General features: G+C 54.3%; 6 non-coding genes and 1 pseudogene across 6 annotated transcripts; all 7 read right to left on the bottom strand.

Annotated features, from left to right (window-relative positions):
* Nucleotides 1-1,139: 1,139 nt before the first annotated feature.
* LOC138558834 (5S ribosomal RNA) lies at nucleotides 1,140-1,258 on the bottom strand. Its single transcript, XR_011298953.1, has one exon. It is a non-coding gene; the product is annotated as a 5S ribosomal RNA (ribosomal RNA).
* A 3,126-nt stretch (nucleotides 1,259-4,384) lies between these two features.
* Nucleotides 4,385-4,503, bottom strand: LOC138558833 (5S ribosomal RNA). The gene has a single exon (XR_011298952.1). It is a non-coding gene; the product is annotated as a 5S ribosomal RNA (ribosomal RNA).
* Nucleotides 4,504-7,623: 3,120 nt separating this feature from the next.
* Nucleotides 7,624-7,742, bottom strand: LOC138558832 (5S ribosomal RNA). The gene has a single exon (XR_011298951.1). It is a non-coding gene; the product is annotated as a 5S ribosomal RNA (ribosomal RNA).
* Nucleotides 7,743-10,878: 3,136 nt separating this feature from the next.
* Nucleotides 10,879-10,997, bottom strand: LOC138558830 (5S ribosomal RNA). Its single transcript, XR_011298949.1, has one exon. It is a non-coding gene; the product is annotated as a 5S ribosomal RNA (ribosomal RNA).
* A 4,106-nt stretch (nucleotides 10,998-15,103) lies between these two features.
* Nucleotides 15,104-15,212, bottom strand: LOC138559056 (5S ribosomal RNA; annotated as a pseudogene).
* A 3,136-nt stretch (nucleotides 15,213-18,348) lies between these two features.
* LOC138558829 (5S ribosomal RNA) lies at nucleotides 18,349-18,467 on the bottom strand. Its single transcript, XR_011298948.1, has one exon. It is a non-coding gene; the product is annotated as a 5S ribosomal RNA (ribosomal RNA).
* Nucleotides 18,468-20,619: 2,152 nt separating this feature from the next.
* Nucleotides 20,620-20,738, bottom strand: LOC138558828 (5S ribosomal RNA). Its single transcript, XR_011298947.1, has one exon. It is a non-coding gene; the product is annotated as a 5S ribosomal RNA (ribosomal RNA).
* Nucleotides 20,739-24,644: the final 3,906 nt, after the last annotated feature.

Below are 24,644 nucleotides of genomic sequence, written 5' to 3'. Positions count from 1 at the left end.
AGGGCGATGTTGGTTGAGGCCCTTACTTTCTCCGGCTGGTGGCCTACAAGTCCAGGAAAGAAGCAGGCCCAGTAACAGCAGCTGAGGCCCCCAGCCCAGCCACGCCTAGGCAGGCATCAGCAGAAGGCTGACTCTCTACCCCACTGCTGCCCCAAGTTGGTTTGGCAAAAGTTTGCAAAGAAGCTGCCCGTGAATTTACCTCAAGCCACACTAGCACTCACCCAAGCGTCAGTTCCTTACAAAAATAGAAAGAATCTCTAAAAAAGAAGAAATAAACACACACACAATTTTCCTGCTTCTATCCCCTCGACTCCTTGGAAGGCGGAGGGCAACCTTCGCCGCTGGTGGCCTTCACATGCAGGAAAGAAGCACACCCAGGAACAGCAGCTGAGGCTCCCAGCCCAGGCAGGCTTCAGCTGAAGGCCGACTTGGGAAGCACTGAGGCCAGACCCTGGGCTCCTGGGTCCCTCGGTTGAAGGCTCGAGGCCAGACCCCTTGGCTCCTGTGTCCCTTGGCTGAAGGCTCGACCAGTGCTCGACCAGGCTCGATCAGGCGAGATATTAGGTAGCATGGGGCCCAGCTGGGACTTCTAGGAAGCTTAGGGTGACGGCCGCTTCTGCCCCATCATCCAGAGGCCTGGCTATGGAGAGGCATGATGTGGCCTCCCTCCCTTCCTGCCTCTTGTAGGCACTTCTCCCCCGTGAGCACTTCCCGCTCCAGGTGTCCCCTTGTCTCCCATGGTGCACTCTTCCTCTAGAGCCCACATATGCAGATGAGGCCCATCCACTTGCCTCCCCTAGCTGTAGGGGGCCTTGCGCGTCCACTGGAGAGAAAACGGGGAGACGCTGGAGGTGCTTTGCCAGGGACACGAGTGGCCCTTTCTGGCTGCATCCACCCACCCGAGGCGGCAAGCTGCTGCCCTGGCTTCAGTCTCCTGCTGCTGCTGCTGCTGCTGCTCCAAGTTAGTTTGGCGACAACGTGTCCGCCTCTGACGGGGCTCTGCATTGGAGCGAGGGCTGCTGTCTGCCCCTGTGCCTTTTTCACGCGCCGTGTTTGTTAAAATTAAAAGCGGAATGGAGGAAAAATGTAGTTCAAGACGGAGAAGACGAACGCCGCCTATCGGGCACAGAGTAGCAAAATGCCTACAGCACCTGGTATTCCCAGGCGGTCTCCCATCCAAGTACTAACCAGGCCCGACCCTGCTTAGCTTCCGAGATCGGACGAGATCGGGCGCATTCAGGGTGGTATGGCCGTAGGCGAAGAGTGCGCCGATTCCGAGCCTCTTGTGCTGTGTCGGCTCCTCCGACGTCCACTGCCCTCTTGCAAGGCTGAACGCTGTCCTCTGCAGTGTGCTTCTGCCCTTCTTTTTGCCTCAAGCTCAGGAGCCACAGCTGCCAGCTTGGAAAAGCAACGAGCAGCTCCATGCACCCACTTTTGAAATACCCACTTGCCTACTCATGTTTGCAAAGAAAGTGTCTGTAAATTCAGGCCAAGCCACACTTGCACTCACTCACCCAAGCATCCGTTCCTTACAAAACTTTAAAAAAAAACTCGGAAAGAAAGATGGAAATAAACACACACACAATTTTCCTGCTGGGGGCTCCTCGACGCTTTGGAAGGCAGAGGGTGATGTTGGTTGAGGCCCTTACCATATCGGGCTGGTGACCTACAAGTCCAGGAAAGAAGCAGGCCCAGTAACAGCAGCTGAGGCCCCCAGCCCAGCCCAGCCCAGGCAGGCATCAGCTTAAGGCTGACTCTCTACCCCACTGCTGCCCCAAGTTGGTTTGGCAAAAGTTTGCAAAGAAGCTGCCCGTGAATTTACCTCAAGCCACACTAGCACTCACCCAGGCGTCAGTTCCTTACAAAAATAGAAAGCACCTCTAAAAAAAGAAGAAATAAACACACACACAATTTTCCTGCTGCGGTCTCCTCGACTCTTTGGAAGGCAGAGGGCGATGTTGGTTGAGGCCTTACCTTCTCAGGCTGGCGGCCTACAAGTCCAGGAAAGAAGCAGGCCCAGTAACAGCAACTGAGGCCCCCAGCCCAGCCACGCCTAGGCAGGCATCAGCGGAAGGCTGACTCTCTACCCCAGTGCTGCCCCAAGTTGTTTTGGCAAAAGTTTGCAAAGAAGCTGCCCGTAAATTTACCTCAAGCCACACTAGCACTCACCCAGGCGTCGGTTCCTTACAAAAATAGAAAGCATCTCTAAAAAAGAAGAAATAAACACACACACAATTTTCCTGCTGGGGACTCCTCGACTCTTTGGAAGGCAGAGGGCGATGTTGGTTGAGGCCCTTACTTTCTCCGGCTGGTGGCCTACAAGTCCAGGAAAGAAGCAGGCCCAGTAACAGCAGCTGAGGCCCCCAGCCCAGCCACGCCTAGGCAGGCATCAGCAGAAGGCTGACTCTCTACCCCACTGCTGCCCCAAGTTGGTTTGGCAAAAGTTTGCAAAGAAGATGCCTGTAAATTTAACTCACGCCACACTAGCACTCACCCAGGCGTCAGTTCCTTACAAAAATAGAAAGCACCTCTAAAAAAAGAAGAAATAAACACACACACAATTTTCCTGCTGCGGTCTCCTCGACTCTTTGGAAGGCAGAGGGCGATGTTGGTTGAGGCCTTACCTTCTCAGGCTGGCGGCCTACAAGTCCAGGAAAGAAGCAGGCCCAGTAACAGCAACTGAGGCCCCCAGCCCAGCCACGCCTAGGCAGGCATCAGCGGAAGGCTGACTCTCTACCCCAGTGCTGCCCCAAGTTGGTTTGGCAAAAGTTTGCAAAGAAGCTGCCCGTAAATTTACCTCAAGCCACACTAGCACTCACCCAGGCGTCGGTTCCTTACAAAAATAGAAAGCATCTCTAAAAAAAGAAGAAATACACACACACAATTTTCCTGCTGGGGACACCTCGACTCTTTGGAAGGCAGAGGGCGATGTTGGTTGAGGCCCTTACCTTCTCGGGCTGGTGGCCTACAAGTCCAGGAAAGAAGCAGGCCCAGTAACAGCAGCTGAGGCCCCCAGACCAGCCCAGCCCAGGCAGGCATCAGCAGAAGGCTGACTCTCTACCCCACTGCTGCTCCAAGTTGGTTTGGCAAAAGTTTGCAAAGAAGATGCCTGTAAATTTAGCTCACGCCACACTAGCACTCACCCAGGCGTCGTTTCCTTACAAAAATAGAAAGCATCTCTAAAAAAGAAGAAATAAACACACACACAATTTTCCTGCTGGGGACTCCTCGACTCTTTGGAAGGCAGAGGGCGATGTTGGTTGAGGCCCTTACTTTCTCCGGCTGGTGGCCTACAAGTCCAGGAAAGAAGCAGGCCCAGTAACAGCAGCTGAGGCCCCCAGCCCAGCCACGCCTAGGCAGGCATCAGCAGAAGGCTGACTCTCTACCCCACTGCTGCCCCAAGTTGGTTTGGCAAAAGTTTGCAAAGAAGCTGCCCGTGAATTTACCTCAAGCCACACTAGCACTCATCCAGGCGTCAGTTCCTTGCAAAAATAGAAAGCACCTCTAAAAAAAGAAGAAATAAACACACACACAATTTTCCTGCTGCGGTCTCCTCGACTCCTTAGAAGGCGGAGGGCAACCTTCGCCGCTGGTGGCCTTCACATGCAGGAAAGAAGCACACCCAGGAACAGCAGCTGAGGCTCCCAGCCCAGGCAGGCTTCAGCTGAAGGCCGACTTGGGAAGCACTGAGGCCAGACCCTGGGCTCCTGGGTCCCTCGGCTGAAGGCTCGAGGCCAGACCCCTTGGCTCCTGTGTCCCTTGGCTGAAGGCTCGACCAGTGCTCGACCAGGCTCGATCAGGCGAGATATTAGGTAGCATGGGGCCCAGCTGGGACTTCTAGGAAGCTTAGGGTGACGGCCGCTTCTGCCCCATCATCCAGAGGCCTGGCTATGGAGAGGCATGATGTGGCCTCCCTCCCTTCCTGCCTCTTGTAGGCACTTCTCCCCCGTGAGCACTTCCCGCTCCAGGTGTCCCCTTGTCTCCCAGGGTGCACTCTTCCTCTAGAGCCCACATATGCAGATGAGGCCCATCCACTTGCCTCCCCTAGCTGTAGGGGGCCTTGCGCGTCCACTGGAGAGAAAACGGGGAGACGCTGGAGGTGCTTTGCCAGGGACACGAGTGGCCCTTTCTGGCTGCATCCACCCACCCGAGGCGGCAAGCTGCTGCCCTGGCTTCAGTCTCCTGCTGCTGCTGCTGCTGCTCCAAGTTAGTTTGGCGACAACGTGTCCGCCTCTGACGGGGCTCTGCATTGGAGCGAGGGCTGCTGTCTGCCCCTGTGCCTTTTTCACGCGCCGTGTTTGTTAAAATTAAAAGCGGAATGGAGGAAAAATGTAGTTCAAGACGGAGAAGACGAACTCCGCCTATCGGGCACAGAGTAGCAAAATGCCTACAGCACCTGGTATTCCCAGGCGGTCTCCCATCCAAGTACTAACCAGGCCCGACCCTGCTTAGCTTCCGAGATCGGACGAGATCGGGCGCATTCAGGGTGGTATGGCCGTAGGCGAAGAGTGCGCCGATTCCGAGCCTCTTGTGCTGTGTCGGCTCCTCCGACGTCCACTGCCCTCTTGCAAGGCTGAACGCTGTCCTCTGCAGTGTGCTTCTGCCCTTCTTTTTGCCTCAAGCTCAGGAGCCACAGCTGCCAGCTTGGAAAAGCAACGAGCAGCTCCATGCACCCACTTTTGAAATACCCACTTGCCTACTCATGTTTGCAAAGAAAGTGTCTGTAAATTCAGGCCAAGCCACACTTGCACTCACTCACCCAAGCATCCGTTCCTTACAAAACTTTAAAAAAAAACTCGGAAAGAAAGATGGAAATAAACACACACACAATTTTCCTGCTGGGGGCTCCTCGACGCTTTGGAAGGCAGAGGGTGATGTTGGTTGAGGCCCTTACCATATCGGGCTGGTGACCTACAAGTCCAGGAAAGAAGCAGGCCCAGTAACAGCAGCTGAGGCCCCCAGCCCAGCCCAGCCCAGGCAGGCATCAGCTTAAGGCTGACTCTCTACCCCACTGCTGCCCCAAGTTGGTTTGGCAAAAGTTTGCAAAGAAGCTGCCCGTGAATTTACCTCAAGCCACACTAGCACTCACCCAGGCGTCAGTTCCTTACAAAAATAGAAAGCACCTCTAAAAAAAGAAGAAATAAACACACACACAATTTTCCTGCTGCGGTCTCCTCGACTCTTTGGAAGGCAGAGGGCGATGTTGGTTGAGGCCTTACCTTCTCAGGCTGGCGGCCTACAAGTCCAGGAAAGAAGCAGGCCCAGTAACAGCAACTGAGGCCCCCAGCCCAGCCACGCCTAGGCAGGCATCAGCGGAAGGCTGACTCTCTACCCCAGTGCTGCCCCAAGTTGTTTTGGCAAAAGTTTGCAAAGAAGCTGCCCGTAAATTTACCTCAAGCCACACTAGCACTCACCCAGGCGTCGGTTCCTTACAAAAATAGAAAGCATCTCTAAAAAAGAAGAAATAAACACACACACAATTTTCCTGCTGGGGACTCCTCGACTCTTTGGAAGGCAGAGGGCGATGTTGGTTGAGGCCCTTACTTTCTCCGGCTGGTGGCCTACAAGTCCAGGAAAGAAGCAGGCCCAGTAACAGCAGCTGAGGCCCCCAGCCCAGCCACGCCTAGGCAGGCATCAGCAGAAGGCTGACTCTCTACCCCACTGCTGCCCCAAGTTGGTTTGGCAAAAGTTTGCAAAGAAGATGCCTGTAAATTTAACTCACGCCACACTAGCACTCACCCAGGCGTCAGTTCCTTACAAAAATAGAAAGCACCTCTAAAAAAAGAAGAAATAAACACACACACAATTTTCCTGCTGCGGTCTCCTCGACTCTTTGGAAGGCAGAGGGCGATGTTGGTTGAGGCCTTACCTTCTCAGGCTGGCGGCCTACAAGTCCAGGAAAGAAGCAGGCCCAGTAACAGCAACTGAGGCCCCCAGCCCAGCCACGCCTAGGCAGGCATCAGCGGAAGGCTGACTCTCTACCCCAGTGCTGCCCCAAGTTGGTTTGGCAAAAGTTTGCAAAGAAGCTGCCCGTAAATTTACCTCAAGCCACACTAGCACTCACCCAGGCGTCGGTTCCTTACAAAAATAGAAAGCATCTCTAAAAAAAGAAGAAATACACACACACAATTTTCCTGCTGGGGACACCTCGACTCTTTGGAAGGCAGAGGGCGATGTTGGTTGAGGCCCTTACCTTCTCGGGCTGGTGGCCTACAAGTCCAGGAAAGAAGCAGGCCCAGTAACAGCAGCTGAGGCCCCCAGACCAGCCCAGCCCAGGCAGGCATCAGCAGAAGGCTGACTCTCTACCCCACTGCTGCTCCAAGTTGGTTTGGCAAAAGTTTGCAAAGAAGATGCCTGTAAATTTAGCTCACGCCACACTAGCACTCACCCAGGCGTCGTTTCCTTACAAAAATAGAAAGCATCTCTAAAAAAGAAGAAATAAACACACACACAATTTTCCTGCTGGGGACTCCTCGACTCTTTGGAAGGCAGAGGGCGATGTTGGTTGAGGCCCTTACTTTCTCCGGCTGGTGGCCTACAAGTCCAGGAAAGAAGCAGGCCCAGTAACAGCAGCTGAGGCCCCCAGCCCAGCCACGCCTAGGCAGGCATCAGCAGAAGGCTGACTCTCTACCCCACTGCTGCCCCAAGTTGGTTTGGCAAAAGTTTGCAAAGAAGCTGCCCGTGAATTTACCTCAAGCCACACTAGCACTCATCCAGGCGTCAGTTCCTTGCAAAAATAGAAAGCACCTCTAAAAAAAGAAGAAATAAACACACACACAATTTTCCTGCTGCGGTCTCCTCGACTCCTTAGAAGGCGGAGGGCAACCTTCGCCGCTGGTGGCCTTCACATGCAGGAAAGAAGCACACCCAGGAACAGCAGCTGAGGCTCCCAGCCCAGGCAGGCTTCAGCTGAAGGCCGACTTGGGAAGCACTGAGGCCAGACCCTGGGCTCCTGGGTCCCTCGGCTGAAGGCTCGAGGCCAGACCCCTTGGCTCCTGTGTCCCTTGGCTGAAGGCTCGACCAGTGCTCGACCAGGCTCGATCAGGCGAGATATTAGGTAGCATGGGGCCCAGCTGGGACTTCTAGGAAGCTTAGGGTGACGGCCGCTTCTGCCCCATCATCCAGAGGCCTGGCTATGGAGAGGCATGATGTGGCCTCCCTCCCTTCCTGCCTCTTGTAGGCACTTCTCCCCCGTGAGCACTTCCCGCTCCAGGTGTCCCCTTGTCTCCCAGGGTGCACTCTTCCTCTAGAGCCCACATATGCAGATGAGGCCCATCCACTTGCCTCCCCTAGCTGTAGGGGGCCTTGCGCGTCCACTGGAGAGAAAACGGGGAGACGCTGGAGGTGCTTTGCCAGGGACACGAGTGGCCCTTTCTGGCTGCATCCACCCACCCGAGGCGGCAAGCTGCTGCCCTGGCTTCAGTCTCCTGCTGCTGCTGCTCCAAGTTAGTTTGGCGACAACGTGTCCGCCTCTGACGGGGCTCTGCATTGGAGCGAGGGCTGCTGTCTGCCCCTGTGCCTTTTTCACGCACCGTGTTTGTTAAAATTAAAAGCGGAATGGAGGAAAAATGTAGTTCAAGACGGAGAAGACGAACGCCGCCTATCGGGCACAGAGTAGCAAAATGCCTACAGCACCTGGTATTCCCAGGCGGTCTCCCATCCAAGTACTAACCAGGCCCGACCCTGCTTAGCTTCCGAGATCGGACGAGATCGGGCGCATTCAGGGTGGTATGGCCGTAGGCGAAGAGTGCGCAGATTCCGAGCCTCTTGTGCTGTGTCGGCTCCTCCGACGTCCACTGCCCTCTTGCAAGGCTGAACGCTGTCCTCTGCAGTGTGCTTCTGCCCTTCTTTTTGCCTCAAGCTCAGGAGCCACAGCTGCCAGCTTGGAAAAGCAACGAGCAGCTCCATGCACCCACTTTTGAAATACCCACTTGCCTACTCATGTTTGCAAAGAAAGTGTCTGTAAATTCAGGCCAAGCCACACTTGCACTCACTCACCCAAGCATCCGTTCCTTACAAAACTTTAAAAAAAAACTCGGAAAGAAAGATGGAAATAAACACACACACAATTTTCCTGCTGGGGGCTCCTCGACGCTTTGGAAGGCAGAGGGTGATGTTGGTTGAGGCCCTTACCATATCGGGCTGGTGGCCTACAAGTCCAGGAAAGAAGCAGGCCCAGTAACAGCAGCTGAGGCCCCCAGCCCAGCCCAGGCAGGCATCAGCTTAAGGCTGACTCTCTACCCCACTGCTGCCCCAAGTTGGTTTGGCAAAAGTTTGCAAAGAAGCTGCCCGTGAATTTACCTCAAGCCACACTAGCACTCACCCAGGCGTCAGTTCCTTACAAAAATAGAAAGCACCTCTAAAAAAAGAAGAAATAAACACACACACAATTTTCCTGCTGCGGTCTCCTCGACTCTTTGGAAGGCAGAGGGCGATGTTGGTTGAGGCCTTACCTTCTCAGGCTGGCGGCCTACAAGTCCAGGAAAGAAGCAGGCCCAGTAACAGCAACTGAGGCCCCCAGCCCAGCCACGCCTAGGCAGGCATCAGCGGAAGGCTGACTCTCTACCCCAGTGCTGCCCCAAGTTGTTTTGGCAAAAGTTTGCAAAGAAGCTGCCCGTAAATTTACCTCAAGCCACATTTACCTCAAGCCACACTAGCACTCACCCAGGCGTCGGTTCCTTACAAAAATAGAAAGCATCTCTAAAAAAGAAGAAATAAACACACACACAATTTTCCTGCTGGGGACTCCTCGACTCTTTGGAAGGCAGAGGGCGATGTTGGTTGAGGCCCTTACTTTCTCCGGCTGGTGGCCTACAAGTCCAGGAAAGAAGCAGGCCCAGTAACAGCAGCTGAGGCCCCCAGCCCAGCCACGCCTAGGCAGGCATCAGCAGAAGGCTGACTCTCTACCCCACTGCTGCCCCAAGTTGGTTTGGCAAAAGTTTGCAAAGAAGATGCCTGTAAATTTAACTCACGCCACACTAGCACTCACCCAGGCGTCAGTTCCTTACAAAAATAGAAAGCACCTCTAAAAAAAGAAGAAATAAACACACACACAATTTTCCTGCTGCGGTCTCCTCGACTCTTTGGAAGGCAGAGGGCGATGTTGGTTGAGGCCTTACCTTCTCAGGCTGGCGGCCTACAAGTCCAGGAAAGAAGCAGGCCCAGTAACAGCAACTGAGGCCCCCAGCCCAGCCACGCCTAGGCAGGCATCAGCGGAAGGCTGACTCTCTACCCCAGTGCTGCCCCAAGTTGGTTTGGCAAAAGTTTGCAAAGAAGCTGCCCGTAAATTTACCTCAAGCCACACTAGCACTCACCAAGGCGTCGGTTCCTTACAAAAATAGAAAGCATCTCTAAAAAAAGAAGAAATACACACACACAATTTTCCTGCTGGGGACACCTCGACTCTTTGGAAGGCAGAGGGCGATGTTGGTTGAGGCCCTTACCTTCTCGGGCTGGTGGCCTACAAGTCCAGGAAAGAAGCAGGCCCAGTAACAGCAGCTGAGGCCCCCAGACCAGCCCAGCCCAGGCAGGCATCAGCAGAAGGCTGACTCTCTACCCCACTGCTGCTCCAAGTTGGTTTGGCAAAAGTTTGCAAAGAAGATGCCTGTAAATTTAGCTCACGCCACACTAGCACTCACCCAGGCGTCGTTTCCTTACAAAAATAGAAAGCATCTCTAAAAAAGAAGAAATAAACACACACACAATTTTCCTGCTGGGGACTCCTCGACTCTTTGGAAGGCAGAGGGCGATGTTGGTTGAGGCCCTTACTTTCTCCGGCTGGTGGCCTACAAGTCCAGGAAAGAAGCAGGCCCAGTAACAGCAGCTGAGGCCCCCAGCCCAGCCACGCCTAGGCAGGCATCAGCAGAAGGCTGACTCTCTACCCCACTGCTGCCCCAAGTTGGTTTGGCAAAAGTTTGCAAAGAAGCTGCCCGTGAATTTACCTCAAGCCACACTAGCACTCACCCAGGCGTCAGTTCCTTACAAAAATAGAAAGAATCTCTAAAAAAGAAGAAATAAACACACACACAATTTTCCTGCTTCTATCCCCTCGACTCCTTGGAAGGCGGAGGGCAACCTTCGCCGCTGGTGGCCTTCACATGCAGGAAAGAAGCACACCCAGGAACAGCAGCTGAGGCTCCCAGCCCAGGCAGGCTTCAGCTGAAGGCCGACTTGGGAAGCACTGAGGCCAGACCCTGGGCTCCTGGGTCCCTCGGTTGAAGGCTCGAGGCCAGACCCCTTGGCTCCTGTGTCCCTTGGCTGAAGGCTCGACCAGTGCTCGACCAGGCTCGATCAGGCGAGATATTAGGTAGCATGGGGCCCAGCTGGGACTTCTAGGAAGCTTAGGGTGACGGCCGCTTCTGCCCCATCATCCAGAGGCCTGGCTATGGAGAGGCATGATGTGGCCTCCCTCCCTTCCTGCCTCTTGTAGGCACTTCTCCCCCGTGAGCACTTCCCGCTCCAGGTGTCCCCTTGTCTCCCAGGGTGCACTCTTCCTCTAGAGCCCACATATGCAGATGAGGCCCATCCACTTGCCTCCCCTAGCTGTAGGGGGCCTTGCGCGTCCACTGGAGAGAAAACGGGGAGACGCTGGAGGTGCTTTGCCAGGGACACGAGTGGCCCTTTCTGGCTGCATCCACCCACCCGAGGCGGCAAGCTGCTGCCCTGGCTTCAGTCTCCTGCTGCTGCTGCTGCTGCTCCAAGTTAGTTTGGCGACAACGTGTCCGCCTCTGACGGGGCTCTGCATTGGAGCGAGGGCTGCTGTCTGCCCCTGTGCCTTTTTCACGCGCCGTGTTTGTTAAAATTAAAAGCGGAATGGAGGAAAAATGTAGTTCAAGACGGAGAAGACGAACTCCGCCTATCGGGCACAGAGTAGCAAAATGCCTACAGCACCTGGTATTCCCAGGCGGTCTCCCATCCAAGTACTAACCAGGCCCGACCCTGCTTAGCTTCCGAGATCGGACGAGATCGGGCGCATTCAGGGTGGTATGGCCGTAGGCGAAGAGTGCGCCGATTCCGAGCCTCTTGTGCTGTGTCGGCTCCTCCGACGTCCACTGCCCTCTTGCAAGGCTGAACGCTGTCCTCTGCAGTGTGCTTCTGCCCTTCTTTTTGCCTCAAGCTCAGGAGCCACAGCTGCCAGCTTGGAAAAGCAACGAGCAGCTCCATGCACCCACTTTTGAAATACCCACTTGCCTACTCATGTTTGCAAAGAAAGTGTCTGTAAATTCAGGCCAAGCCACACTTGCACTCACTCACCCAAGCATCCGTTCCTTACAAAACTTTAAAAAAAAACTCGGAAAGAAAGATGGAAATAAACACACACACAATTTTCCTGCTGGGGGCTCCTCGACGCTTTGGAAGGCAGAGGGTGATGTTGGTTGAGGCCCTTACCATATCGGGCTGGTGACCTACAAGTCCAGGAAAGAAGCAGGCCCAGTAACAGCAGCTGAGGCCCCCAGCCCAGCCCAGCCCAGGCAGGCATCAGCTTAAGGCTGACTCTCTACCCCACTGCTGCCCCAAGTTGGTTTGGCAAAAGTTTGCAAAGAAGCTGCCCGTGAATTTACCTCAAGCCACACTAGCACTCACCCAGGCGTCAGTTCCTTACAAAAATAGAAAGCACCTCTAAAAAAAGAAGAAATAAACACACACACAATTTTCCTGCTGCGGTCTCCTCGACTCTTTGGAAGGCAGAGGGCGATGTTGGTTGAGGCCTTACCTTCTCAGGCTGGCGGCCTACAAGTCCAGGAAAGAAGCAGGCCCAGTAACAGCAACTGAGGCCCCCAGCCCAGCCACGCCTAGGCAGGCATCAGCGGAAGGCTGACTCTCTACCCCAGTGCTGCCCCAAGTTGTTTTGGCAAAAGTTTGCAAAGAAGCTGCCCGTAAATTTACCTCAAGCCACACTAGCACTCACCCAGGCGTCGGTTCCTTACAAAAATAGAAAGCATCTCTAAAAAAGAAGAAATAAACACACACACAATTTTCCTGCTGGGGACTCCTCGACTCTTTGGAAGGCAGAGGGCGATGTTGGTTGAGGCCCTTACTTTCTCCGGCTGGTGGCCTACAAGTCCAGGAAAGAAGCAGGCCCAGTAACAGCAGCTGAGGCCCCCAGCCCAGCCACGCCTAGGCAGGCATCAGCAGAAGGCTGACTCTCTACCCCACTGCTGCCCCAAGTTGGTTTGGCAAAAGTTTGCAAAGAAGATGCCTGTAAATTTAACTCACGCCACACTAGCACTCACCCAGGCGTCAGTTCCTTACAAAAATAGAAAGCACCTCTAAAAAAAGAAGAAATAAACACACACACAATTTTCCTGCTGCGGTCTCCTCGACTCTTTGGAAGGCAGAGGGCGATGTTGGTTGAGGCCTTACCTTCTCAGGCTGGCGGCCTACAAGTCCAGGAAAGAAGCAGGCCCAGTAACAGCAACTGAGGCCCCCAGCCCAGCCACGCCTAGGCAGGCATCAGCGGAAGGCTGACTCTCTACCCCAGTGCTGCCCCAAGTTGGTTTGGCAAAAGTTTGCAAAGAAGCTGCCCGTGAATTTACCTCAAGCCACACTAGCACTCACCCAGGCGTCAGTTCCTTACAAAAATAGAAAGCACCTCTAAAAAAAGAAGAAATAAACACACACACAATTTTCCTGCTGCGGTCTCCTCGACTCTTTGGAAGGCAGAGGGCGATGTTGGTTGAGGCCTTACCTTCTCAGGCTGGCGGCCTACAAGTCCAGGAAAGAAGCAGGCCCAGTAACAGCAACTGAGGCCCCCAGCCCAGCCACGCCTAGGCAGGCATCAGCGGAAGGCTGACTCTCTACCCCAGTGCTGCCCCAAGTTGTTTTGGCAAAAGTTTGCAAAGAAGCTGCCCGTAAATTTACCTCAAGCCACATTTACCTCAAGCCACACTAGCACTCACCCAGGCGTCGGTTCCTTACAAAAATAGAAAGCATCTCTAAAAAAGAAGAAATAAACACACACACAATTTTCCTGCTGGGGACTCCTCGACTCTTTGGAAGGCAGAGGGCGATGTTGGTTGAGGCCCTTACTTTCTCCGGCTGGTGGCCTACAAGTCCAGGAAAGAAGCAGGCCCAGTAACAGCAGCTGAGGCCCCCAGCCCAGCCACGCCTAGGCAGGCATCAGCAGAAGGCTGACTCTCTACCCCACTGCTGCCCCAAGTTGGTTTGGCAAAAGTTTGCAAAGAAGATGCCTGTAAATTTAACTCACGCCACACTAGCACTCACCCAGGCGTCAGTTCCTTACAAAAATAGAAAGCACCTCTAAAAAAAGAAGAAATAAACACACACACAATTTTCCTGCTGCGGTCTCCTCGACTCTTTGGAAGGCAGAGGGCGATGTTGGTTGAGGCCTTACCTTCTCAGGCTGGCGGCCTACAAGTCCAGGAAAGAAGCAGGCCCAGTAACAGCAACTGAGGCCCCCAGCCCAGCCACGCCTAGGCAGGCATCAGCGGAAGGCTGACTCTCTACCCCAGTGCTGCCCCAAGTTGGTTTGGCAAAAGTTTGCAAAGAAGCTGCCCGTAAATTTACCTCAAGCCACACTAGCACTCACCCAGGCGTCGGTTCCTTACAAAAATAGAAAGCATCTCTAAAAAAAGAAGAAATACACACACACAATTTTCCTGCTGGGGACACCTCGACTCTTTGGAAGGCAGAGGGCGATGTTGGTTGAGGCCCTTACCTTCTCGGGCTGGTGGCCTACAAGTCCAGGAAAGAAGCAGGCCCAGTAACAGCAGCTGAGGCCCCCAGACCAGCCCAGCCCAGGCATCAGCAGAAGGCTGACTCTCTACCCCACTGCTGCTCCAAGTTGGTTTGGCAAAAGTTTGCAAAGAAGATGCCTGTAAATTTAGCTCACGCCACACTAGCACTCACCCAGGCGTCGTTTCCTTACAAAAATAGAAAGCATCTCTAAAAAAGAAGAAATAAACACACACACAATTTTCCTGCTGGGGACTCCTCGACTCTTTGGAAGGCAGAGGGCGATGTTGGTTGAGGCCCTTACTTTCTCCGGCTGGTGGCCTACAAGTCCAGGAAAGAAGCAGGCCCAGTAACAGCAGCTGAGGCCCCCAGCCCAGCCACGCCTAGGCAGGCATCAGCAGAAGGCTGACTCTCTACCCCACTGCTGCCCCAAGTTGGTTTGGCAAAAGTTTGCAAAGAAGCTGCCCGTGAATTTACCTCAAGCCACACTAGCACTCACCCAAGCGTCAGTTCCTTACAAAAATAGAAAGAATCTCTAAAAAAGAAGAAATAAACACACACACAATTTTCCTGCTTCTATCCCCTCGACTCCTTGGAAGGCGGAGGGCAACCTTCGCCGCTGGTGGCCTTCACATGCAGGAAAGAAGCACACCCAGGAACAGCAGCTGAGGCTCCCAGCCCAGGCAGGCTTCAGCTGAAGGCCGACTTGGGAAGCACTGAGGCCAGACCCTGGGCTCCTGGGTCCCTCGGTTGAAGGCTCGAGGCCAGACCCCTTGGCTCCTGTGTCCCTTGGCTGAAGGCTCGACCAGTGCTCGACCAGGCTCGATCAGGCGAGATATTAGGTAGCATGGGGCCCAGCTGGGACTTCTAGGAAGCTTAGGGTGACGGCCGCTTCTGCCCCATCATCCAGAGGCCTGGCTATGGAGAGGCATGATGTGGCCTCCCTCCCTTCCTGCCTCTTGTAGGCACTTCTCCCCCGTGAGCACTTCCCGCTCCAGGTGTCCCCTTGTCTCCCAGGGTGCACTCTTCCTCTAGAGCCCACATATGCAGATGAGGCCCATCCACTTGCCTCCCCTAGCTGTAGGGGGCCTTGCGCGTCCACTGGAGAGAAAACGGGGAGACGCTGGAGGTGCTTTGCCAGGGACACGAGTGGCCCTTTCTGGCTGCATCCACCCACCCGAGGCGGCAAGCTGCTGCCCTGGCTTCAGTCTCCTGCTGCTGCTGCTCCAAGTTAGTTTGGCGACAACGTGTCCGCCTCTGACGGGGCTCTGCATTGGAGCGAGGGCTGCTGTCTGCCCCTGTGCCTTTTTCACGCGCCGTGTTTGTTAAAATTAAAAGCGGAATGGAGGAAAAATGTAGTTCAAGACGGAGAAGACGAACGCCGCCTATCGGGCACAGAGTAGCAAAATGCCTACAGCACCTGGTATTCCCAGGCGGTCTCCCATCCAAGTACTAACCAGGCCCGACCCTGCTTAGCTTCCGAGATCGGGCGCATTCAGGGTGGTATGGCCGTAGGCGAAGAGTGCGCAGATTCCGAGCCTCTTGTGCTGTGTCGGCTCCTCCGACGTCCACTGCCCTCTTGCAAGGCTGAACGCTGTCCTCTGCAGTGTGCTTCTGCCCTTCTTTTTGCCTCAAGCTCAGGAGCCACAGCTGCCAGCTTGGAAAAGCAACGAGCAGCTCCATGCACCCACTTTTGAAATACCCACTTGCCTACTCATGTTTGCAAAGAAAGTGTCTGTAAATTCAGGCCAAGCCACACTTGCACTCACTCACCCAAGCATCCGTTCCTTACAAAACTTTAAAAAAAAACTCGGAAAGAAAGATGGAAATAAACACACACACAATTTTCCTGCTGGGGGCTCCTCGACGCTTTGGAAGGCAGAGGGTGATGTTGGTTGAGGCCCTTACCATATCGGGCTGGTGGCCTACAAGTCCAGGAAAGAAGCAGGCCCAGTAACAGCAGCTGAGGCCCCCAGCCCAGCCCAGGCAGGCATCAGCTTAAGGCTGACTCTCTACCCCACTGCTGCCCCAAGTTGGTTTGGCAAAAGTTTGCAAAGAAGCTGCCCGTGAATTTACCTCAAGCCACACTAGCACTCACCCAGGCGTCAGTTCCTTACAAAAATAGAAAGCACCTCTAAAAAAAGAAGAAATAAACACACACACAATTTTCCTGCTGCGGTCTCCTCGACTCTTTGGAAGGCAGAGGGCGATGTTGGTTGAGGCCTTACCTTCTCAGGCTGGCGGCCTACAAGTCCAGGAAAGAAGCAGGCCCAGTAACAGCAACTGAGGCCCCCAGCCCAGCCACGCCTAGGCAGGCATCAGCGGAAGGCTGACTCTCTACCCCAGTGCTGCCCCAAGTTGTTTTGGCAAAAGTTTGCAAAGAAGCTGCCCGTAAATTTACCTCAAGCCACATTTACCTCAAGCCACACTAGCACTCACCCAGGCGTCGGTTCCTTACAAAAATAGAAAGCATCTCTAAAAAAGAAGAAATAAACACACACACAATTTTCCTGCTGGGGACTCCTCGACTCTTTGGAAGGCAGAGGGCGATGTTGGTTGAGGCCCTTACTTTCTCCGGCTGGTGGCCTACAAGTCCAGGAAAGAAGCAGGCCCAGTAACAGCAGCTGAGGCCCCCAGCCCAGCCACGCCTAGGCAGGCATCAGCAGAAGGCTGACTCTCTACCCCACTGCTGCCCCAAGTTGGTTTGGCAAAAGTTTGCAAAGAAGATGCCTGTAAATTTAACTCACGCCACACTAGCACTCACCCAGGCGTCAGTTCCTTACAAAAATAGAAAGCACCTCTAAAAAAAGAAGAAATAAACACACACACAATTTTCCTGCTGCGGTCTCCTCGACTCTTTGGAAGGCAGAGGGCGATGTTGGTTGAGGCCTTACCTTCTCAGGCTGGCGGCCTACAAGTCCAGGAAAGAAGCAGGCCCAGTAACAGCAACTGAGGCCCCCAGCCCAGCCACGCCTAGGCAGGCATCAGCGGAAGGCTGACTCTCTACCCCAGTGCTGCCCCAAGTTGGTTTGGCAAAAGTTTGCAAAGAAGCTGCCCGTAAATTTACCTCAAGCCACACTAGCACTCACCCAGGCGTCGGTTCCTTACAAAAATAGAAAGCATCTCTAAAAAAAGAAGAAATACACACACACAATTTTCCTGCTGGGGACACCTCGACTCTTTGGAAGGCAGAGGGCGATGTTGGTTGAGGCCCTTACCTTCTCGGGCTGGTGGCCTACAAGTCCAGGAAAGAAGCAGGCCCAGTAACAGCAGCTGAGGCCCCCAGACCAGCCCAGCCCAGGCAGGCATCAGCAGAAGGCTGACTCTCTACCCCACTGCTGCTCCAAGTTGGTTTGGCAAAAGTTTGCAAAGAAGATGCCTGTAAATTTAGCTCACGCCACACTAGCACTCACCCAGGCGTCGTTTCCTTACAAAAATAGAAAGCATCTCTAAAAAAGAAGAAATAAACACACACACAATTTTCCTGCTGGGGACTCCTCGACTCTTTGGAAGGCAGAGGGCGATGTTGGTTGAGGCCCTTACTTTCTCCGGCTGGTGGCCTACAAGTCCAGGAAAGAAGCAGGCCCAGTAACAGCAGCTGAGGCCCCCAGCCCAGCCACGCCTAGGCAGGCATCAGCAGAAGGCTGACTCTCTACCCCACTGCTGCCCCAAGTTGGTTTGGCAAAAGTTTGCAAAGAAGCTGCCCGTGAATTTACCTCAAGCCACACTAGCACTCACCCAGGCGTCAGTTCCTTACAAAAATAGAAAGAATCTCTAAAAAAGAAGAAATAAACACACACACAATTTTCCTGCTTCTATCCCCTCGACTCCTTGGAAGGCGGAGGGCAACCTTCGCCGCTGGTGGCCTTCACATGCAGGAAAGAAGCACACCCAGGAACAGCAGCTGAGGCTCCCAGCCCAGGCAGGCTTCAGCTGAAGGCCGACTTGGGAAGCACTGAGGCCAGACCCTGGGCTCCTGGGTCCCTCGGTTGAAGGCTCGAGGCCAGACCCCTTGGCTCCTGTGTCCCTTGGCTGAAGGCTCGACCAGTGCTCGACCAGGCTCGATCAGGCGAGATATTAGGTAGCATGGGGCCCAGCTGGGACTTCTAGGAAGCTTAGGGTGACGGCCGCTTCTGCCCCATCATCCAGAGGCCTGGCTATGGAGAGGCATGATGTGGCCTCCCTCCCTTCCTGCCTCTTGTAGGCACTTCTCCCCCGTGAGCACTTCCCGCTCCAGGTGTCCCCTTGTCTCCCAGGGTGCACTCTTCCTCTAGAGCCCACATATGCAGATGAGGCCCATCCACTTGCCTCCCCTAGCTGTAGGGGGCCTTGCGCGTCCACTGGAGAGAAAACGGGGAGACGCTGGAGGTGCTTTGCCAGGGACACGAGTGGCCCTTTCTGGCTGCATCCACCCACCCGAGGCGGCAAGCTGCTGCCCTGGCTTCAGTCTCCTGCTGCTGCTGCTGCTGCTCCAAGTTAGTTTGGCGACAACGTGTCCGCCTCTGACGGGGCTCTGCATTGGAGCGAGGGCTGCTGTCTGCCCCTGTGCCTTTTTCACGCGCCGTGTTTGTTAAAATTAAAAGCGGAATGGAGGAAAAATGTAGTTCAAGACGGAGAAGACGAACGCCGCCTATCGGGCACAGAGTAGCAAAATGCCTACAGCACCTGGTATTCCCAGGCGGTCTCCCATCCAAGTACTAACCAGGCCCGACCCTGCTTAGCTTCCGAGATCGGACGAGATCGGGCGCATTCAGGGTGGTATGGCCGTAGGCGAAGAGTGCGCCGATTCCGAGCCTCTTGTGCTGTGTCGGCTCCTCCGACGTCCACTGCCCTCTTGCAAGGCTGAACGCTGTCCTCTGCAGTGTGCTTCTGCCCTTCTTTTTGCCTCAAGCTCAGGAGCCACAGCTGCCAGCTTGGAAAAGCAACGAGCAGCTCCATGCACCCACTTTTGAAATACCCACTTGCCTACTCATGTTTGCAAAGAAAGTGTCTGTAAATTCAGGCCAAGCCACACTTGCACTCACTCACCCAAGCATCCGTTCCTTACAAAACTTTAAAAAAAAACTCGGAAAGAAAGATGGAAATAAACACACACACAATTTTCCTGCTGGGGGCTCCTCGACGCTTTGGAAGGCAGAGGGTGATGTTGGTTGAGGCCCTTACCATATCGGGCTGGTGACCTACAAGTCCAGGAAAGAAGCAGGCCCAGTAACAGCAGCTGAGGCCCCCAGCCCAGCCCAGCCCAGGCAGGCATCAGCTTAAGGCTGACTCTCTACCCCACTGCTGCCCCAAGTTGGTTTGGCAAAAGTTTGCAAAGAAGCTGCCCGTGAATTTACCTCAAGCCACACTAGCACTCACCCAGGCGTCAGTTCCTTACAAAAATAGAAAGCACCTCTAAAAAAAGAAGAAATAAACACACACACAATTTTCCTGCTGCGGTCTCCTCGACTCTTTGGAAGGCAGAGGGCGATGTTGGTTGAGGCCTTACCTTCTCAGGCTGGCGGCCTACAAGTCCAGGAAAGAAGCAGGCCCAGTAACAGCAACTGAGGCCCCCAGCCCAGCCACGCCTAGGCAGGCATCAGCGGAAGGCTGACTCTCTACCCCAGTGCTGCCCCAAGTTGTTTTGGCAAAAGTTTGCAAAGAAGCTGCCCGTAAATTTACCTCAAGCCACACTAGCACTCACCCAGGCGTCGGTTCCTTACAAAAATAGAAAGCATCTCTAAAAAAGAAGAAATAAACACACACACAATTTTCCTGCTGGGGACTCCTCGACTCTTTGGAAGGCAGAGGGCGATGTTGGTTGAGGCCCTTACTTTCTCCGGCTGGTGGCCTACAAGTCCAGGAAAGAAGCAGGCCCAGTAACAGCAGCTGAGGCCCCCAGCCCAGCCACGCCTAGGCAGGCATCAGCAGAAGGCTGACTCTCTACCCCACTGCTGCCCCAAGTTGGTTTGGCAAAAGTTTGCAAAGAAGCTGCCCGTGAATTTACCTCAAGCCACACTAGCACTCATCCAGGCGTCAGTTCCTTGCAAAAATAGAAAGCACCTCTAAAAAAAGAAGAAATAAACACACACACAATTTTCCTGCTGCGGTCTCCTCGACTCCTTAGAAGGCGGAGGGCAACCTTCGCCGCTGGTGGCCTTCACATGCAGGAAAGAAGCACACCCAGGAACAGCAGCTGAGGCTCCCAGCCCAGGCAGGCTTCAGCTGAAGGCCGACTTGGGAAGCACTGAGGCCAGACCCTGGGCTCCTGGGTCCCTCGGCTGAAGGCTCGAGGCCAGACCCCTTGGCTCCTGTGTCCCTTGGCTGAAGGCTCGACCAGTGCTCGACCAGGCTCGATCAGGCGAGATATTAGGTAGCATGGGGCCCAGCTGGGTCTTCTAGGAAGCTTAGGGTGACGGCCGCTTCTGCCCCATCATCCAGAGGCCTGGCTATGGAGAGGCATGATGTGGCCTCCCTCCCTTCCTGCCTCTTGTAGGCACTTCTCCCCCGTGAGCACTTCCCGCTCCAGGTGTCCCCTTGTCTCCCAGGGTGCACTCTTCCTCTAGAGCCCACATATGCAGATGAGGCCCATCCACTTGCCTCCCCTAGCTGTAGGGGGCCTTGCGCGTCCACTGGAGAGAAAACGGGGAGACGCTGGAGGTGCTTTGCCAGGGACACGAGTGGCCCTTTCTGGCTGCATCCACCCACCCGAGGCGGCAAGCTGCTGCCCTGGCTTCAGTCTCCTGCTGCTGCTGCTGCTGCTCCAAGTTAGTTTGGCGACAACGTGTCCGCCTCTGACGGGGCTCTGCATTGGAGCGAGGGCTGCTGTCTGCCCCTGTGCCTTTTTCACGCGCCGTGTTTGTTAAAATTAAAAGCGGAATGGAGGAAAAATGTAGTTCAAGACGGAGAAGACGAACTCCGCCTATCGGGCACAGAGTAGCAAAATGCCTACAGCACCTGGTATTCCCAGGCGGTCTCCCATCCAAGTACTAACCAGGCCCGACCCTGCTTAGCTTCCGAGATCGGACGAGATCGGGCGCATTCAGGGTGGTATGGCCGTAGGCGAAGAGTGCGCCGATTCCGAGCCTCTTGTGCTGTGTCGGCTCCTCCGACGTCCACTGCCCTCTTGCAAGGCTGAACGCTGTCCTCTGCAGTGTGCTTCTGCCCTTCTTTTTGCCTCAAGCTCAGGAGCCACAGCTGCCAGCTTGGAAAAGCAACGAGCAGCTCCATGCACCCACTTTTGAAATACCCACTTGCCTACTCATGTTTGCAAAGAAAGTGTCTGTAAATTCAGGCCAAGCCACACTTGCACTCACTCACCCAAGCATCCGTTCCTTACAAAACTTTAAAAAAAAACTCGGAAAGAAAGATGGAAATAAACACACACACAATTTTCCTGCTGGGGGCTCCTCGACGCTTTGGAAGGCAGAGGGTGATGTTGGTTGAGGCCCTTACCATATCGGGCTGGTGACCTACAAGTCCAGGAAAGAAGCAGGCCCAGTAACAGCAGCTGAGGCCCCCAGCCCAGCCCAGCCCAGGCAGGCATCAGCTTAAGGCTGACTCTCTACCCCACTGCTGCCCCAAGTTGGTTTGGCAAAAGTTTGCAAAGAAGCTGCCCGTGAATTTACCTCAAGCCACACTAGCACTCACCCAGGCGTCAGTTCCTTACAAAAATAGAAAGCACCTCTAAAAAAAGAAGAAATAAACACACACACAATTTTCCTGCTGCGGTCTCCTCGACTCTTTGGAAGGCAGAGGGCGATGTTGGTTGAGGCCTTACCTTCTCAGGCTGGCGGCCTACAAGTCCAGGAAAGAAGCAGGCCCAGTAACAGCAACTGAGGCCCCCAGCCCAGCCACGCCTAGGCAGGCATCAGCGGAAGGCTGACTCTCTACCCCAGTGCTGCCCCAAGTTGTTTTGGCAAAAGTTTGCAAAGAAGCTGCCCGTAAATTTACCTCAAGCCACACTAGCACTCACCCAGGCGTCGGTTCCTTACAAAAATAGAAAGCATCTCTAAAAAAGAAGAAATAAACACACACACAATTTTCCTGCTGGGGACTCCTCGACTCTTTGGAAGGCAGAGGGCGATGTTGGTTGAGGCCCTTACTTTCTCCGGCTGGTGGCCTACAAGTCCAGGAAAGAAGCAGGCCCAGTAACAGCAGCTGAGGCCCCCAGCCCAGCCACGCCTAGGCAGGCATCAGCAGAAGGCTGACTCTCTACCCCACTGCTGCCCCAAGTTGGTTTGGCAAAAGTTTGCAAAGAAGATGCCTGTAAATTTAACTCACGCCACACTAGCACTCACCCAGGCGTCAGTTCCTTACAAAAATAGAAAGCACCTCTAAAAAAAGAAGAAATAAACACACACACAATTTTCCTGCTGCGGTCTCCTCGACTCTTTGGAAGGCAGAGGGCGATGTTGGTTGAGGCCTTACCTTCTCAGGCTGGCGGCCTACAAGTCCAGGAAAGAAGCAGGCCCAGTAACAGCAACTGAGGCCCCCAGCCCAGCCACGCCTAGGCAGGCATCAGCGGAAGGCTGACTCTCTACCCCAGTGCTGCCCCAAGTTGGTTTGGCAAAAGTTTGCAAAGAAGCTGCCCGTGAATTTACCTCAAGCCACACTAGCACTCACCCAGGCGTCAGTTCCTTACAAAAATAGAAAGCACCTCTAAAAAAAGAAGAAATAAACACACACACAATTTTCCTGCTGCGGTCTCCTCGACTCTTTGGAAGGCAGAGGGCGATGTTGGTTGAGGCCTTACCTTCTCAGGCTGGCGGCCTACAAGTCCAGGAAAGAAGCAGGCCCAGTAACAGCAACTGAGGCCCCCAGCCCAGCCACGCCTAGGCAGGCATCAGCGGAAGGCTGACTCTCTACCCCAGTGCTGCCCCAAGTTGTTTTGGCAAAAGTTTGCAAAGAAGCTGCCCGTAAATTTACCTCAAGCCACATTTACCTCAAGCCACACTAGCACTCACCCAGGCGTCGGTTCCTTACAAAAATAGAAAGCATCTCTAAAAAAGAAGAAATAAACACACACACAATTTTCCTGCTGGGGACTCCTCGACTCTTTGGAAGGCAGAGGGCGATGTTGGTTGAGGCCCTTACTTTCTCCGGCTGGTGGCCTACAAGTCCAGGAAAGAAGCAGGCCCAGTAACAGCAGCTGAGGCCCCCAGCCCAGCCACGCCTAGGCAGGCATCAGCAGAAGGCTGACTCTCTACCCCACTGCTGCCCCAAGTTGGTTTGGCAAAAGTTTGCAAAGAAGATGCCTGTAAATTTAACTCACGCCACACTAGCACTCACCCAGGCGTCAGTTCCTTACAAAAATAGAAAGCACCTCTAAAAAAAGAAGAAATAAACACACACACAATTTTCCTGCTGCGGTCTCCTCGACTCTTTGGAAGGCAGAGGGCGATGTTGGTTGAGGCCTTACCTTCTCAGGCTGGCGGCCTACAAGTCCAGGAAAGAAGCAGGCCCAGTAACAGCAACTGAGGCCCCCAGCCCAGCCACGCCTAGGCAGGCATCAGCGGAAGGCTGACTCTCTACCCCAGTGCTGCCCCAAGTTGGTTTGGCAAAAGTTTGCAAAGAAGCTGCCCGTAAATTTACCTCAAGCCACACTAGCACTCACCCAGGCGTCGGTTCCTTACAAAAATAGAAAGCATCTCTAAAAAAAGAAGAAATACACACACACAATTTTCCTGCTGGGGACACCTCGACTCTTTGGAAGGCAGAGGGCGATGTTGGTTGAGGCCCTTACCTTCTCGGGCTGGTGGCCTACAAGTCCAGGAAAGAAGCAGGCCCAGTAACAGCAGCTGAGGCCCCCAGACCAGCCCAGCCCAGGCATCAGCAGAAGGCTGACTCTCTACCCCACTGCTGCTCCAAGTTGGTTTGGCAAAAGTTTGCAAAGAAGATGCCTGTAAATTTAGCTCACGCCACACTAGCACTCACCCAGGCGTCGTTTCCTTACAAAAATAGAAAGCATCTCTAAAAAAGAAGAAATAAACACACACACAATTTTCCTGCTGGGGACTCCTCGACTCTTTGGAAGGCAGAGGGCGATGTTGGTTGAGGCCCTTACTTTCTCCGGCTGGTGGCCTACAAGTCCAGGAAAGAAGCAGGCCCAGTAACAGCAGCTGAGGCCCCCAGCCCAGCCACGCCTAGGCAGGCATCAGCAGAAGGCTGACTCTCTACCCCACTGCTGCCCCAAGTTGGTTTGGCAAAAGTTTGCAAAGAAGCTGCCCGTGAATTTACCTCAAGCCACACTAGCACTCACCCAAGCGTCAGTTCCTTACAAAAATAGAAAGAATCTCTAAAAAAGAAGAAATAAACACACACACAATTTTCCTGCTTCTATCCCCTCGACTCCTTGGAAGGCGGAGGGCAACCTTCGCCGCTGGTGGCCTTCACATGCAGGAAAGAAGCACACCCAGGAACAGCAGCTGAGGCTCCCAGCCCAGGCAGGCTTCAGCTGAAGGCCGACTTGGGAAGCACTGAGGCCAGACCCTGGGCTCCTGGGTCCCTCGGTTGAAGGCTCGAGGCCAGACCCCTTGGCTCCTGTGTCCCTTGGCTGAAGGCTCGACCAGTGCTCGACCAGGCTCGATCAGGCGAGATATTAGGTAGCATGGGGCCCAGCTGGGACTTCTAGGAAGCTTAGGGTGACGGCCGCTTCTGCCCCATCATCCAGAGGCCTGGCTATGGAGAGGCATGATGTGGCCTCCCTCCCTTCCTGCCTCTTGTAGGCACTTCTCCCCCGTGAGCACTTCCCGCTCCAGGTGTCCCCTTGTCTCCCAGGGTGCACTCTTCCTCTAGAGCCCACATATGCAGATGAGGCCCATCCACTTGCCTCCCCTAGCTGTAGGGGGCCTTGCGCGTCCACTGGAGAGAAAACGGGGAGACGCTGGAGGTGCTTTGCCAGGGACACGAGTGGCCCTTTCTGGCTGCATCCACCCACCCGAGGCGGCAAGCTGCTGCCCTGGCTTCAG

Source organism: Ambystoma mexicanum, unplaced genomic scaffold (genome assembly GCF_040938575.1).
Source record: "Ambystoma mexicanum isolate Mex_15411 unplaced genomic scaffold, UKY_AmexF1_1 Mex_scaf34, whole genome shotgun sequence".
Lineage (NCBI taxonomy): Eukaryota > Metazoa > Chordata > Amphibia > Caudata > Ambystomatidae > Ambystoma > Ambystoma mexicanum.
Note: the sequence above shows the minus strand (reverse complement) of the source record. Positions and strands in the feature narration are given on the sequence as shown.